This window comes from Haliotis rubra, unplaced genomic scaffold (genome assembly GCF_003918875.1).
Source record: "Haliotis rubra isolate DU_JTF1 unplaced genomic scaffold, ASM391887v1 Scf866, whole genome shotgun sequence".
Taxonomy (NCBI): domain Eukaryota; kingdom Metazoa; phylum Mollusca; class Gastropoda; order Lepetellida; family Haliotidae; genus Haliotis; species Haliotis rubra.
The window spans coordinates 88,573-105,255 of record NW_025767597.1 but is presented as its reverse complement, the minus strand read 5'-3'; the positions used below and the strand labels follow the sequence as shown (position 1 = coordinate 105,255).

Here is a 16,683-nt window from a genome sequence, read left to right as displayed (position 1 = left end):
GGAAATATCCGAAGATTTCCGAGTGTTACGAAGTTTTCCGAATGCAAGTCAAAATGCCGGTTTTCGATCAGCGTATCGCAATACGTATCGTTTTCATGTCTGAACCGGTAAATACCGGTAAACCGGTTATATTGCGCAGCCCTAGTATTATGGATTCTTGTTGTTAACCGAGTATACAATCATCCACGTACAATATTGTTGTTAACCGAGTATACAATCATCCACGTACAATATTGTTGTTAACCGAGTATACAATCATCCACGTACAATATTGTTGTTAACCGAGTATACAATCATCCACGTACAATATTGTTGTTAACCGAGTATACAATCATCCACGTACAATATTGTTGTTAACCGAGTATACAATCATCCACGTACAATGCCGTGACGATTCGATTCAGAATTGATCTTCAGCAACCCATGTTAAAGGAATCAGGGTTAGCCTCTCAGACTCGGTTGATTCATGGAATTATTTCACAACTGAGTGGATTCAAAGTCATCATGTCAATCACCGGATCTCTTGGTCCGTACTGGAATATTTATGAACCGACGTCAAACAGCAGAGACGAGAAACAGACAAGCAAATATCCACACAAAATTCATGCAATGGGACAAATATACATTCACATGTTTTTATGCATATATACTCTTATTAAAATTAATGACAATTGCACACAGGTTTCTAACGTGCAAATTCTGTTTATACCCTCGCAATTATACACACAGGCTTTGATTTCAAAACTACTATACAATGTGAACGTTTGTTATAGGCCTTTTTAAAATGCCAGTCAAGTGTAAACATGCAGGGTAGCATGGCTCACCTACGCCTGTACACGTTTCATTTTCACACCAAACATATCGTACATGAGGTTTTTGAATTTGTTTAAAAACTGATGGGATTTGGAGTCTTTGTACGGATTTAGAAGAGATGCACATAAAGGCGAGAATTTTTGGGAAGTCAACTTATTTATTTTGGGTGGCGCGACGTTTTGGAGTATATTCTCATTATTCTGCAACTAACATGGTGAAGGATGTTGTCGATGGCTGGAGATCGGTTGGACGACAGTTATAAACCTGTGGGAATAAGGTTGGTGTTACGGCAGCGGAGTAGGACAGTTAGGTGCTTGTCGGTTTTAACACTGCTAATGCTCCTGTTGTACCATTCTCTTCCCACAGAGGTTTCGTACTTGTCATATCTTTCGTAGGAAGAGAATGCTGTTGTACTTGTTGATGATATCTCAATGTTGATGTCGTGTGGAGTCATTTACCTGATGAAAGAGTAAGAATATACTCCGAAACGTCGCGTTCATCTCTCTCACACGCACCGAGTCTGCTGGGCCCAAACATGGAATTATTTGCCTAATTCCATATCCTCTGCCTTCTGTGAGCATGTTTCTACATCAAGTTTCATTCTGTTTAGATGACTATTATTTGCGCTAATGTCTTCTTTCAACGTGACGATATTATTGTGTCTATTCTTTTCATTTCAAAGATTGTATGTGAATATGACATAGCACCACCACCTGATCTGAGATTAAACTCCCGATCCCATGATTGAAACAGCATTCTGTACTGTGCGCTTTTCACTATACGTGTGAATAAAGATTGACAATTAGATATACAGTCACAGGAGTTGGTGACTTAAATGCTTGACTAAGAAGGGTACTGAGGATATTCTCTGACTAAAGATCCCCACCAGTTGGACGCGGACAGGAAGTTTGTCAGTAATTGGACATGTACAGACATCATGCATCTTTGGGTTTCCAATATTTTAACATCTGTCCCGACTACACAGACGAGAAGTGTTCTTAATCGATTGCCGAGTCACTTCAAAGTGAGGGTTGAAAACAAAGGACATACTGTAAACGTATTATATATCGCGCAGGTTTTATTTTCGCGCTTTTCGCGCAAAATATTTTACCGCGAAAATGTATACACAGCGAATAAACCTTTCATTCATTCACTCAAGTTTGAAGATAGAAATCTACGGAAATCTAAATGACGACTGATATTGAATTGAAATATTGAATTGAATTGATATTAGCATAACTGTCGCTGTAATGCATTTCCCAAATCATGTCCCGACATGTTCTATTTTGACCAATCGTAGTGACAGATGGTTTGATACAAAACAAATTACCATGAAACGACTCGGAAAGAAATAATACAGCAGTATATTTATTATTCATTTTAGATTTTATTTACATTTATACCTGCATATCACGAAATGAAATCACAAAGTCCAGGTGTCTTAGGGGTAGGTGTTTTCTTTAACCACATTCGCAATGCCATCGTCAGATCGTCAGAATTCGGAACATAAGACTGATGTGTTTTTCATCTCTTTATATGTACATGTCCTTGTTGCATGCAGAGGGTTATCTGACGCACAATTAATACACAGTCAGTGATTACAGCAGGGGCGGATACAGCTTTTTGAGAAAGTGGGGTGCACACTCTTTAGAAAGGGGAGGAGGGGGATGCACACTTTATTTTCATGAGAGTTTCAATGGCCCTTTAATAAACTTTTAAGACAAAAGGGGGATGAGGGTGCGCACCCTGACCTCCCCCACCCCTCCCCCTCTGGATCCGCCTATGGTTACAGGTAGTTGGAATTGATACTGCGCAATAAGTACAGGGATCCCAGTCGGAACAGAATATATATACGAAGCACTCGTAAAATACCTGCATCTAGACCTAATGGACCTATCAACGAACCTGCGCACGTAAATAAACGCAGCGGCAGTTCTGTTATTCAATGCCGAAGAAAGGGCTATATTTCCTTGTCCGACGTGTCAAATGCCAAATGCTCAGATTCATCAGAAAACTGGATTTATTCATTTAACATTTGGATAGAACGGTTGACTTTATGACTGTATTGTGTGCTTACCTTGTCCGTCAGCAATATATGCATTGATAAAGACTATGTTAGAACACAATTATTTAAATTACATGATGTGAACAAACAACAGCCCTTTCCTCGTAGAGCTATGCGTAACAATGTTGTGCTCAATGCAACTGTATTTTAAACCCATGAAGATCCGGATTAGAATTGGTCTTCAGTAACCCATGCTTGTCTTATGGGGATCGGATGGTCAGTCTCGCTGACTTGGTTGACACGTGTCATCGTATCCCAGTTGCGTAGATCAATGCTCATGCTGTCGGTCACTGGATTGTCTGGTCCAGACTCGATTATTTGTAGACCGCCATCGTATAGCTGGAATATTGCTGAGTGACGCGTTAAGCAAACAAACAAGCAACTATATTTGAGGTGTTAGGTCTGTAGTAAGAATCATGTTTTTATGAGGTTCCGCTAATTAGTCCAAGGTTTCACTTCCTGGAAATGTCTTCCAGCTTACCAACGTGACCTTGGGAGTACTCTTACCATGTTGATGTTATTCAACAATGTTTTGATAATCTCCAATCTCACCACCATCAACAGGTATTGCCTGGATAGGTATAACGTCAGTGAAGCTTCAATCAGTTAATGTTAGGGGTATTAGAAATGCTCGCAAAGAAGCGATATATTTACATTTTTTAAAGATAAAATCTCTCTCTCTCAGTTGAGAACCCAAATGCACATGTCCTCCCCATTATGTTGCTAGAATGGTTCAAAATGCCGCGTAAAATCCAAACTCACTCATATGTGATAAATGACTTCATGCATATTCGGTCCTTGTCAGGGCATAGCATGTCAATGTTTTGTTGACTATGGAAACATGCGAGCACGGCGGGGATTTAGACTTCATTATAAATTACACTCCTCTAATAATTGTTTGTTTTATTCCGTGTTGTTTCTCGGTTTAATGCAGAGCACGTGATTAACGTACTGGCTCCAAAGTCTGCTTTCATGATCATGCATGCGTGATTCACATCCCTCGTGGTTTAGTCAATATCATATGACAGATGTTAACCAGGTTAAATAAGGTCACCTCGATCAATGTTCCGCTGTATGCAGCATACAGCATTGGTTCATCAACACTAACTTGTAGATCTCGTGCTTCGTGGTTTTGCTGTTCGTCGGCAAGTGGTACAAATTCGCTGCCAAGACTTACCATCTCGGGCACCTGGTAGCCCTGACGTCACCGTGACGTCACGCATACCACCAACATGGCGTCATGAATGAAATCGGAAATACGAGGCAGGTCCATTCATAGTTAGCTCGCCTCGCGGACAGGATTAGGTTTTACTGGCTTGGGCTGTAGTCAGCACATCGAAACACGGTAAATATTGTTTATCTCGTCCTGTATATGATTGTCGACAGTGCAAACAATCACGAGCGCTGTCGATCAACTGTAGACCAAGTTCCCAGTTCAGTGTTTGGCTTATTTCGCATGACTGCACTTGTATTCACTCTCGGATGCTGGGCAAACCGCTGAGATTTTATAGCATCAGCATCTCATGCGAGATCTTGTTACAAGTTTTCATCCCATACGTGTTGCAGAAAGTCTGGATTGTGTTCGAGGTTTATTTATATCTTGCAAGGAAATTCGTGTAACAAGTTAGGGTGACCTACAGTTAGGCGTACTAATGACTCACAGCTGCTTTGCGGTTATATACTACAATCCCGTCGACTGTTTTGGATGTAATTATTCCTTGTAGACGTCTGTCGGATACGTGAGCAGTTGTTATGTTTTTCAAAATGCGAGGTGAGTGGATGTGTTTTGATAAATACACTTGTATTGTAAAGAAACACACAATGTTTATTATTAGGGCAACATTTTACTGTAAAGATAAGGAAATGTTCAACGTGGCAGTATCTTAGCATGTTTATGAACTAAAAGTGCACCCAAATTATGTACAGTTCTTCAGTTTGGATTAAAGTGATAACGGCCACATTTGTATTGTGACTAATACTACAGAATAAGCAGCAAATTAGTGTCCAAAACTATGCATGGAAGTGAAGGCAATGAAAGATCGATATGAACTTTTGTTATTATAAGGATGTTTAGGTGTGCCCTTTGGAATTTAACATTCCAACTAGAGGAATACTTTTGGTCTTTCATGTCATTTGACAAGTTTATATAATAATCGGGTATTGGCTTGGCCTCTGTATAATTATTCAGTAGAATTTATTCATTGATTGTACCACAATATGTTGCCTGCATTCTGTTTTCTGCTGTTCCTCATGAACCCGAAAGTAGTTAAGTGACATGTGTTATGGACACATAATGTACAGGAAAATGGCCGCAAATAGTTTTGATGTTTTCCTTCACTGGAATAAGCTGCTAATTTCCTCAATTTCGTAATTTCAATTTGAATCGTCACTCTTTAATTTTGCCAACAAGTTGAAAGTATGAATAAATTTGAATGTATTATACAGGTATTTTGATGCGCATTTATTAATGCTTCACAACATGATATCCTTGTATACCAGTAATAATGCACACCTCTAATAGGTTATAGCAGTTATAATTTAGAAAGTTTAACCCTTTCCTTTTCATGAAGACTGACTACCCAGAAATATTTTGTCAATAATACCTATATTACCATTAAGTTATATGTTCATCACTTTCACATAACATTCATATACATAGTCGCAAGGAAGTCTTTCTTTTTAAGCACTAAAATACAATGAATTTCAAAGTGGTCCTAGTGTCATGAGCCTAATGATTGCTAATGTATCCAAGATTTAGGTGGTCAATGTAGCACAGTAGCAAACCATAATGACTCTCGTAACTTTGAACACTTTTAAAAAACCCAGTGTTGGTTATCAGTAGTACTCACATACTGTATTTGGAAGACAGTGTATATGCATATTAATGTTTAATCATTTGTATTCAATAATTCGAATGGTATTTCTTCTCGAATAATGACACTATATTTCATCATGAGTGAGTGAGTTGGGTTTAATGTGCTAACACCAGTATGAACTGTATTCCATTATATCATGTCATGATGTCTGAAGTCACCATGAACAAATCTGTTAATTTCCATCACTTAGTGCACTGAGCTTGATAGGCTGGTCAAGTTTTGTGGCTTGGCAGGCTGCATGTCATCTTGCTATGGTGGCATGAATCGATGCTCATGTTATAACCACCCCTGAATATCCGGGTTAGAATTTTTTTCGTAAGAGGCAACTAACAAGATCGGGTGCTCAAGCTAGCTGACTTGATTGACACATGTCATTGTGTCCCAGTTGTGTAGATCGATGCTCATGCTGTTGATCACTGGATTGTCTGGTGCAGATTTGATTACTTACAGCCTGTCGCCATGTAGCTGGAATATTGCTGAGTGTTGTGTAAAACTAAACTCACTCACTCACTCATGTTATAACCCACTGGTTTCAGGAATCTTCTTGATGCCAACTACTGCTTCCAATAAACATACAAATATTAAATGGGATTGACTAATTTTATCCCTACAGGGTGCAAAAGAAGGGTACAAAAATTGCTTCAAGTTAAGAGTGTCTGAGGTTAGCTTTCCTCAGTTTTATGTTGAAATCCCCATCTACATCAGCCTAACGCTGTCTGAACACATGCAGTGATCGTCAGTACATCATCCAAAAGCCGCCAGCATAATCATGATGTGTACCCACAATCAGAGCTCCACATAAGATTTAGCTCATGTGGGTACTGTACCCACTGTATTTTTTTGGAGTGGGTATTATGAATGTTGAGTGGGTATTTCATTTTCCGTTACCCACTGCTTTCAAATATGTGCGTATTTCAGTCATATTTCTCACCTAAGTATTATGTCATTGAGTAAGTTTACTAAGCAGGTATGTTCTGCCTTATGTCATACCTAATCAAAACCAAGTTATATATAATGGAAATGATTTCATAAAAAGTCACTCATCCTATACTGACAGTACAACACTTATCCTATACTAACAGTACAACTTGATAGCAATCGATGTCTTTTTCATTACGCGAGTGATTTTTATAAATATATTCCGTACGCATTTGTTTTAAACTTTTTGCGTATCTAACATTTTAAATGCGTAATTGGTACGCAACAATTATTTTTCAATGCGTAATTGGAAATTTTCTATGCGTATTTTACCCGGATACGCAGCTTATCTGGGCCTCTGCCCACAATCATCATAACTCATTGTTGTTTGAACTCATAAACAGACCCCGGTATGTTCCTACTGTTGTTCCTGATTCAGATTTGATTATTTCATGGCCACATTGAAATAGCTAGAGTATTGCAGAGTGCTGTGATTCAACAACATTCTTTCACTTGACGATCTGATCTCAGCTCAGAAATATGATTCAATGTTCCTGGAACGTGGAGACTATCTGAGATGCAGGAAATGAAATTTACCCTTTCTCTACCACAAAGGACTTTACAAATATTCACGTCCATATGAATAGGCTTTAGCATGTCATTTATAAATAATGTGTGTATTTGCTTTGAGGTATTGATGTCCTCACTATGGTAACGATCTACCGTATGTACTGTATTAAAACTCTGCTCCTTGAGTTCCTCCTGAAAGACCATTAGGCCAAGTTGTAGGTAATTTTTATGTCTCTGCTATTAATATGATTAATACAGCTGTAAATGAACATAAAAGTCCATTTTGTTACACATTTGTTACAGGAAATGACATGAAGAAGTGTTGTATGAATCACTTGTTGCTACACAGAATATCCAAAATGGCAGTTTCAGTTTCATTAATATTTTGCATGGTTTAGGCCAGACCAATTTTATTTCTTGTATTACGGATCTGCCGGTCATATTTTTTCAAGAATAATAAAAAAAAATAAAAAATTCCCTGTTCAAAAAATAAAATCCTAATGTTTGTATTGGCCAAAAATGTAAACTTACAAGAAATATTTTTTTAGATTGTATTGTTCCCCATATACACTTCATAAATTGCCAAAAGTAAAATACTTTTAGTAGTTAAAAGGAATGTTACATTGACTGGTGATATTTTGTTTTCTCCTCCTGCCTTTAGGTTTTCTGAGTACAAAAATCCGAAAAAACAAGAAATAAAATTGGTCGGCCTAACTTTGTTTTTATATTGTCAGTTGATTTCAGAACATGATTCAATAAGTGCCCTTATTTCAGGATGTGATTTCAGATAGTACCACTTTGTGAATTCTCGGTTTCTGGAGTAATTATTACAGCAACTACAGTAAATGCTGTGGAGTGTTGGTTGCCCAGGGGTCTGAAAGGACACAGCTCCTCTGTTGAGATGTTTGTCATTTGACGTCATCAATGTCAGTGATAAGCATCATTGTGTGTTTTTTCTAGCAGATAACATTGATTCCCCTTACATACTGTAGGTGGAAATACACCAAACTCACTCACTCACTCACTCACTCACTCAGGTTACTTGTTGATAGGTAATTGGATTATGTCATGCATGCTGACAATATTATAGGCATGTACCAGTATCTATTCCTGAGTCAAGCCGAGGGGAGGGTTTATGAAATAATGCAAAGCAAAATAAATTTGTTCTCAGAGATCATGTAGAGAACAAAATTGCTTCAAATGTCAGTTAAAAAATAAAATTGAAACTGTTTTGACTATATCTTCATACAATTTATACTCCCCCCTATGTTTATAAAATATGGACTGTCATATTAATGTTTTGTCTTCATTGAGGTTCTTGCTGGTTGGTCTAGAATTTAGTGAGGGTTTCAGCGAAGTAGGGCATATAACATGGTGAATGTGGAATGTCTAATTACATCTGCATAACTGCTGATCAGTTTCTGTATGTTTACCAAGAGATAGCTAATGACAGGGGTGGAAATAACTTTAAGATTGCTAGTGTACTCCGGTACAGTGGCACATGTAAAATCACTTGCCCTGATAATTTTTCCACTATACCGTCCGTTTTCTTGTTGATTTTTTAAATAAACAACATAATTAATATTGGAAAGTCAACTGGACACCGGTACAGTGTGATATACAAATTTGCTTGCCCAACAGAAAAAAACACTGGACTCGGGCGTCGGGCAATGGGTTATTTCTACCCCTGAATGAAGATATTCAAACATGCTGTATTTACTGGTAGTCATGGTAGTAGTGTAAACATGGTAGAGAAGCAGGACTGTCTGGTCATGCAACTGTCTCATGTTGTCTTGTTCCTTTCCTACCTCAGGGATTTGTCTGGGCTTCTTCAGAGACAGACATTCATCCCCATGTCTGCAATTATTCTGCAATAAAATTTCCTACTCATGTTATCTAATAATTCATTTAATATGTCCTTTTAACGATAACCTGTATTTCACTGGTAAGAGGACCAATACAGTGGAAGAAAATTACATGGCACTCTTAACTGTGCTTTTGTATTCTTTCTGAGGTGTTTGTGTGTGTGACTGGGGGTAGATGGGTAGGAAGTTCTGATTCACCATCTTTTTTTCACAATCAATGTCTAAAAGTCTTAACTATTCATGTCCACTGATGCAACGACCTTCTACTAGGGTTTGTTAGACTCAGTATATACCAGTGTAACAAATAATCCTGAGCCTAAGTTTACTTAGACTGCAGTTCCTCCCAGTCTCAGCTAGGAAATAAACATTGCAATAATTTCTGGATAAGTCTTTAAAATACATATGTCGGAGGCTAACTTGGCAGAAAGTGGCAAAGCGATGTGGGACACAGTCCTCTTTGAAGCAGGCAACTGTGACAGGCTGATGCTGTCACTATCATAAAGTAACTTCCTTCATACCACTTATCATGTTTTCTGGTTCAGCCCTGTGGCAGGGATAATGACATATCAGCTCTTCTGTAGGATCATCTTATTATACCCTCAGTTTCATGTTATCACACCCTGGATTACCTCAATCATGAGATCTTATCATTACAACCAGAGTTCCGTGGTATGACATTTTCACGGATGTTCCTCAAGACACCTTCTAAGTGCACCGATGCCGTTTCAGTGATGTGATGAGTTTCCTGTTCAGTACAACGTACGAGAGACTGCGAGCCATCTTTTATGGTTATTTTCGGTACAATTGTTAGCAACTGACAAATTCTAAGATTAACATAAGGAAGTTGCACACTCAGTTTGAACTGACGCCAAGTGAGTGATAACAACAAAGCAAGCTAAGACGGAATAGATTTGACTCCCAGCTTCTCACCAAATTCCATCACGCCTACTCGCATTCTCATTTGTGCTATTTTGAGACATTGGGAGGGTGTATACCATGTATACAGTTGTGACATACTTTGTGCATGTTCATAGGTTAGTGTCAAACATGATATCCACAGGGACATGCTATGATCATTATACCATGTATACTATTGCCCAAGTCTCAACACAACTAGTCATCACATCCGGCAGAAATGTTTGTCTTGTTTTGTATTGACCGTGCTGATGATGTAGTGGAAATAGACAAGTCTAACCACAGTTATTTCTAAGTCTAATATGTTATTTCTGGCAACCATTGAGGCCACTGATAGACAAAATGATCGACTGTTTATAGAAAATTTGCTAGGATAACACGAGTGTAATCCTTCATTAATCAGGGGTTTATCTCATTACTATTATTGACTTATCTGCTTCCATAGTTTCGATTGGTTAAGTTTATCACAATCTCAGACTCTATTATTAGACTTCCCACAGAACTTATATTGTAATTGAGTGTAATTTTATTGGATGGCTATTCATAGCATCATGTCTTTCTATTCCAACTGAGTTCATCTTCTTTGAGGGGCAATTTGGAAGTTGGGAAGTACAATATTGACAAGCATTCCTTATTTTGTGAAGTTTCGATGCAGATTCTTGTACTGTTGTCGAGAAGTTGTTATCTATAAAGAAATATAGAAGTTGTTTTCCATAAAGTTTATCTATACTGAATTTTGCTGTTTGCAAGGTGGTGTTGAGTATTAATGTATACTAATGTTATGCTACTCATTGACTGAAATCAACATACGTAAATGAAGCTTATTTTGCTTGGATATCTTCGTATTCCATGTGATATGGCTACTGAAAAGCTGTTCCCATCAAACCAATCATGCTATTTCTGGCACAGTTCAAGGAGGCTCATTCAAGTGTTGTATTATATAATCAGAGTTAGCAATGTGGGTTTCATGATAGATAGTGTTGGGAATTGGTTAAAAGCTCATAATTGATGATTGGTTCAATACCACCGATCAATCATCGAAAATAATTGGTTAGCGTCATTTATGAAATTTGTTAATGCACAATAAATAAGGAAAAAAACGTGTAGATATTTTGGGGTTTTGGGCAAAATTTCACATCTTTAAAGTATGACTAGTATGTGAGGAACATAAATCTCTTGGTGTCCTTAAGAAAAATTCAATCATGACTTGGAACGCTTGTAGTGCTTATGAAATGTAACAGACAAAACCAACCTTGTGAAAAATATTGTTGATGAAAACAAGTGTCCCAGAATTGTTTGTGTTCGATTATGAGAAAACAGGATCGATTGCTTGGTCGTTTAGTCACTGCGACCAATCTTCGATTATTTCAATTAATTGGGTCACCACTAATGATAGATTGATACAGCTACCTGGAGAGACTGTAGGAGAGTGATCTTGCATGTTTGTCGAATAAAAACTACTGGTCATGATTAAAGATTATTGGCATTTGTCTATTGAACAGATGAATTCATCAAGCCCTTCTTTTGCTTTCTTGAAAAAGTGTTTGTTGGTGACTGGTGACCATGGTGACAATTGACAAATCACAAACACATTTCTGTGGACAGGTCATTGGACCGAGATCAGAAAGTCCAAAGTTCGAGTCCCATGACACGTTTCTACTTGTTGGTAACCATGGTTACAATAAAAGTCCTGCATCACCACAGGTATTCCTCTGATACTGACATAATTGGTGACTTGGTGTCATAACGTAGCTTGATGCTCATGATGTTGATCACTGGATTGTCTGGTCCAGTCTCGATTATTTACAGACCACTGCCATATAGTTCGAATATTGCTGATTGTGGCATAAAACTAAACTGACTCTCTCACTGGTGTACTGAACTACTGATCCAAGCAGAACACATCTCATTGTACCTTCTCTACCCAGTCTCTGGATTTATCTGGAGCAGTGCCTGGGCAGAATATTTGACTCCAAGTCTGCAGTTAGGTGTCAGTAACAAATTTGTAAAGTGGAGTCAGGTTCCCAGTTTGTGTCAGTAAAGACACAACTAATGTTATATTTTTTGTGTTATAGCGGTGACTTGTGTTGTACTGATGACAGGAATCAGAAACAGGAAAGAGGAAGAAGCTTTAATTTACAGTATTACATTAAATGCAATATTCAAATTCTTCTAAAAAATCATAAAATAACCTTTAAAATGTCTGAAAAATTATCAGTTAGAGCATGTTTAATGAAATAACACTTTCTTAATATGACTGGGCACTTAGTTTTAACTATGTACAACTTGACTTGGGATTTTAAAGTCGTGAAGTTCCTAGTTGTGTGTTCACAGATCAGTCAGACAGACCCCCTTTAAGGCATGTACCCAATGTTCACAGATAAGTAAGACAGGCATCTTTGAGGCATGTACCTATGTTCACAGATCAGTAAGACAGGCATCTTTGAGGCATGTACCCTATGTTCACAGATCAGTAAGACAGGCATCTTTGAGACATGTGCCCTATGTTCACAGATCAGTAAGACAGGCATCTTTGAGGCATGTACCTATGTTCACAGATCAGTAAGACAGGCATCTTTGAGGCATGTACCTATGTTCACAGATCAGTAAGACAGGCATCTTTGAGGCATGTACCTATGTTCACAGATCAGTAAGACAGGCATCTTTGAGGCATGTACCTATGTTCACAGATCAGTAAGACAGGCATCTTTGAGGCATGTACCCTATGTTCACAGATCAGTAAGACAGGCATCTTTGAGGCATGTGCCCTATGTTCACAGATCAGTAAGACAGGCATCTTTGAGGCATGTGCCCTATGTTCACAGATCAGTAAGACAGGCATCTTTGAGGCATGTACCCTATGTTCACAGATCAGTAAGACAGGCATCTTTGAGGCATGTGCCCTATGTTCACAGATCAGTAAGACAGGCATCTTTGAGGCATGTACCTATGTTCACAGATCAGTAAGACAGGCATCTTTGAGGCATGTACCCTATGTTCACAGATCAGTAAGACAGGCATCTTTGAGGCATGTGCCCTATGTTCACAGATCAGTAAGACAGGCATCTTTGAGGCATGTACCTATGTTCACAGATCAGTAAGACAGGCATCTTTGAGGCATGTACCTATGTTCACAGATCAGTAAGACAGGCATCTTTGAGGCATGTACCCTATGTTCACAGATCAGTAAGACAGGCATCTTTGAGGCATGTACCTATGTTCACAGATCAGTAAGACAGGCATCTTTGAGGCATGTACCTATGTTCACAGATCAGTAAGACAGGCATCTTTGAGGCATGTACCCTATGTTCACAGATCAGTAAGACAGGCATCTTTGAGGCAACCATGTACCCTATGTTCACAGATCAGTAAGACAGGCATCTTTGAGGCATGTACCTATGTTCACAGATCAGTAAGACAGGCATCTTTGAGGCATGTACCTATGTTCACAGATTAGCAAGACTGACAATATTCCTGATACATGGTGGCAAGTAGTACTCTGACTGAAACAATTAAGTCACAGATAGTATAAGCAAAGATCCACCTTTTCATGTTATTATGACATGCTAATCACCAAGTCTGGCCACCCTATCCCTTAAGACCAGCAGACATTATTAGGACCAGTTCTACTAAGCCACAGACTGTTACCATAATCATTGAAGTGAGGTGAAATTGGGTTTAACGTCGCACTGGAGAATATTTCGCTCATATGACGACGTGCATGCGTGGGTATGTGTATGTGCGGCTGCTTGTACTAGACCAGACAGAAGCTGGTTTTATAGTGCTAGCCCACTGAGATACCATGCCGCAGTGAAGCATGAATACCCCACTCAGACACATTATACTGACTCTGAGCCGACCAGTCCTTGTTGTACCTATTAATGCCGAGCGCCAGGCAGGGACCAACAAGTACCATATTTTAACGTCTTTTGGTATGACGCGGTCGGGGATCGAACCCGCGAGATTCCGCTCTCCGGGCGGACGCTCCAACCACTACACCACGGAGGCAGTCCCATAATCATTGAAAATGAACATTACAGCTTAACACTGAGAGTATCAGCTGTACTACGATTGGTGATTGGTGGCAGTATTATCCCTTGTTGCGTGTATTGGTTAATCAGTAGGTACAATACAGAGGTAAATGGTGTGTGGAGCCGATGTATTGTAGTTGTTCTGGCAGGCGCCCAGGCTGACTTACTACTCCAAGAATGCAGTTACGCTCAGCCTGTGGGGAAGCACAACTGCCCAGCATTGTATACCAATGAGTCATTCACCAATATGCGTCTTAGTTACCGTAGTAACCATAATAATGTGTGTTGTGTGACTCTGGAAAGGAGTGTAGGTACACACGAACGGTAGTAATGGCGGTCATCAGAATAACGTCATTGGCTTTGGATGTGCTGTAGTTGATCTCAAGTAGGACATTTCCCATCCTTTAATACTGTTACTTGAAGACGTAGTGGGGATCCATATGAGATTCTAGTGTGCGCACTCCTAGTTTTGAAGTGCACAAGACACTTGAATGTGTGAAAAACATATAGCTCAGTCATTTGGAATGTTCAAAATAATCTGACTAACAAATTCATCTGTCATGCTGTGTTAGTGCACTCCTTCTTCCACTGTGCTGTATCCTGATTGAGAATCACTGTATAGTAATGGTTATATTTAACAGCTCTCCGTCTTATCTGAGTCATATGTTCTGAATCACCAAGGATGTTTGTCAGACTGACAGACAGACAGACAGGCAGACACAACGAGGCTGTAACTGAGCTTGTGATGGCTTAACTTGTGCCTCTAGTAGGTACTTGCATTCACTGATCACTTATGCATATGTACCTACCTATAGCACATCCCCCCAAGTTCAGTGAGAACTTACCATGCCTCGGTAGGTGCTATGGTCACAGATCACTGGTACAGACACCTTCAAGGCATGTACCCTATATTCACAGATCAGGGATACAAACACCTTCAAGGCATGTACCCTATGTTCACAGATCAGGGATACAAACACCTTCAAGGCATGTACCCTGTGTTCACAGATGAGGGATACAAACACCTTCAAGGCATGTACCCTATGTTCACAGATCAGGGATACAAACACCTTCAAGGCATGTACCCTATGTTCACAGATCAGGGATACAAACACCTTCAAGGCATGTACCCTATGTTCACAGATCAGGGATACAAACACCTTCAAGGCATGTACCCTGTGTTCACAGATCAGGGATACAAACACCTTCAAGGCATCGATGTACCCTGTGTTCACAGATCATGTAATGCAGACACATGCATTAAAAATGTTCTGCAAGTACCGTATATGAAAAGATTTGAAGCATTTTTCTGATCATTTAGAAACTTTTTTAGTAGTAAATCTGATAAAAGTAGGAGTGCCATCTTAGATATTCTGGCGTATGATGTCTTGATTTCATGGTGATAATTACTTTGGATTCATACCCAACCAAAGCACTGAAGGAGGTAATTATATCTCATGATCAACATGCGTGATCTTTTTATGTCTCAAAAATACCACTTGGAGTACTTAGCAGCATTGGGACCCCCTGTCTTGATACTGAAAATATCTTGCCTGATTATAGGTGAATTAAGCTTTTAATTTTTTTTATTTTAAATGGTTTTAGGGCTTGCTCAAAGTGAATGAATGAGCATGGTATTCACTGCTTTTAGCAATATTCCAGCAAAATCACAGCAGATGACACCAGAAATGGGCTTCACAAAGTTTAGCCACAAAGGGAATCAAACCTGGCTTGCTTGTCACATGAGTAATTCAAGGTCATCAGCATGTTCAATGATGCAAGCACCTGCACCAAGTATGTACCCCATGCCCACTGACCACTGATACAAGCACCTGCACCAAGTATGTACCCCATGTCCACTGACCACTGATACAAGCACCTGCACCAAGTATGTCCCCTATGTCCTCTGACCACTGATACAAGCACCTGCACCAAGTATGTACCCCATGTCCTCTGACCACTGATACAAGCACCTGCACCAAGTATGTACCCGACATGTCCTCTGACCACTGATACAAGCACCTGCACCAAGTATGTACCCGACATGTCCACTGACCACTGATACAAGCACCTGCACCAAGTATGTACCCCATGCCCACTGACCACTGATACAAGCACCTGCACCAAGTATGTACCCCCATGCCCACTGATACAAGCACCTGCACCAAGTATGTTCCCCATGTCCTCTGACCACTGATACAAGCACCTGCACCAAGTATGTACCCGACATGTCCACTGACCACTGATATAAGCACCTGCACCAAGTATGTACCCCATGTCCTCTAACCACTGATACAAGCACCTGCACCAAGTATGTACCCCATGTCCACTGACCACTGATACAAGCACCTGCACCAAGTATGTACCCCATGTCCTCTAACCACTGATACAAGCACCTGCACCAAGTATGTACCTCATGTCCACTGACCACTGATACAAGCACCTGCACCAAGTATGTACCCCATGTCCACTGACCACTGATACAAGCACCTGCACCAAGTATGTACCTCATGTCCACTGACCACTGATACAAGCACCTGCACTAAGTATGTCCCCCATGTCCTCTGACAACTTATTCAAGCACCTGCATTAAGTATGTCCACTATATACTCTGACCACTTATTCAAGCA

The 16,683-nt window shown here is 39.6% G+C and overlaps 1 protein-coding gene across 3 annotated transcripts in view; it reads left to right on the top strand.

Moving 5' to 3' along the window:
• Positions 1-3,967: 3,967 nt before the first annotated feature.
• Positions 3,968-16,683, top strand: part of LOC124263041 — a 39,720-nt gene continuing 27,004 nt past the window's right edge. For all 3 annotated transcript variants that reach the window (XR_006894757.1, XR_006894756.1, XM_046697657.1), the window contains exon 1: positions 3,968-4,223. The gene's annotated coding sequence lies outside the window, so the exon portion shown is untranslated. The remainder of the gene's footprint in view (positions 4,224-16,683) is intronic.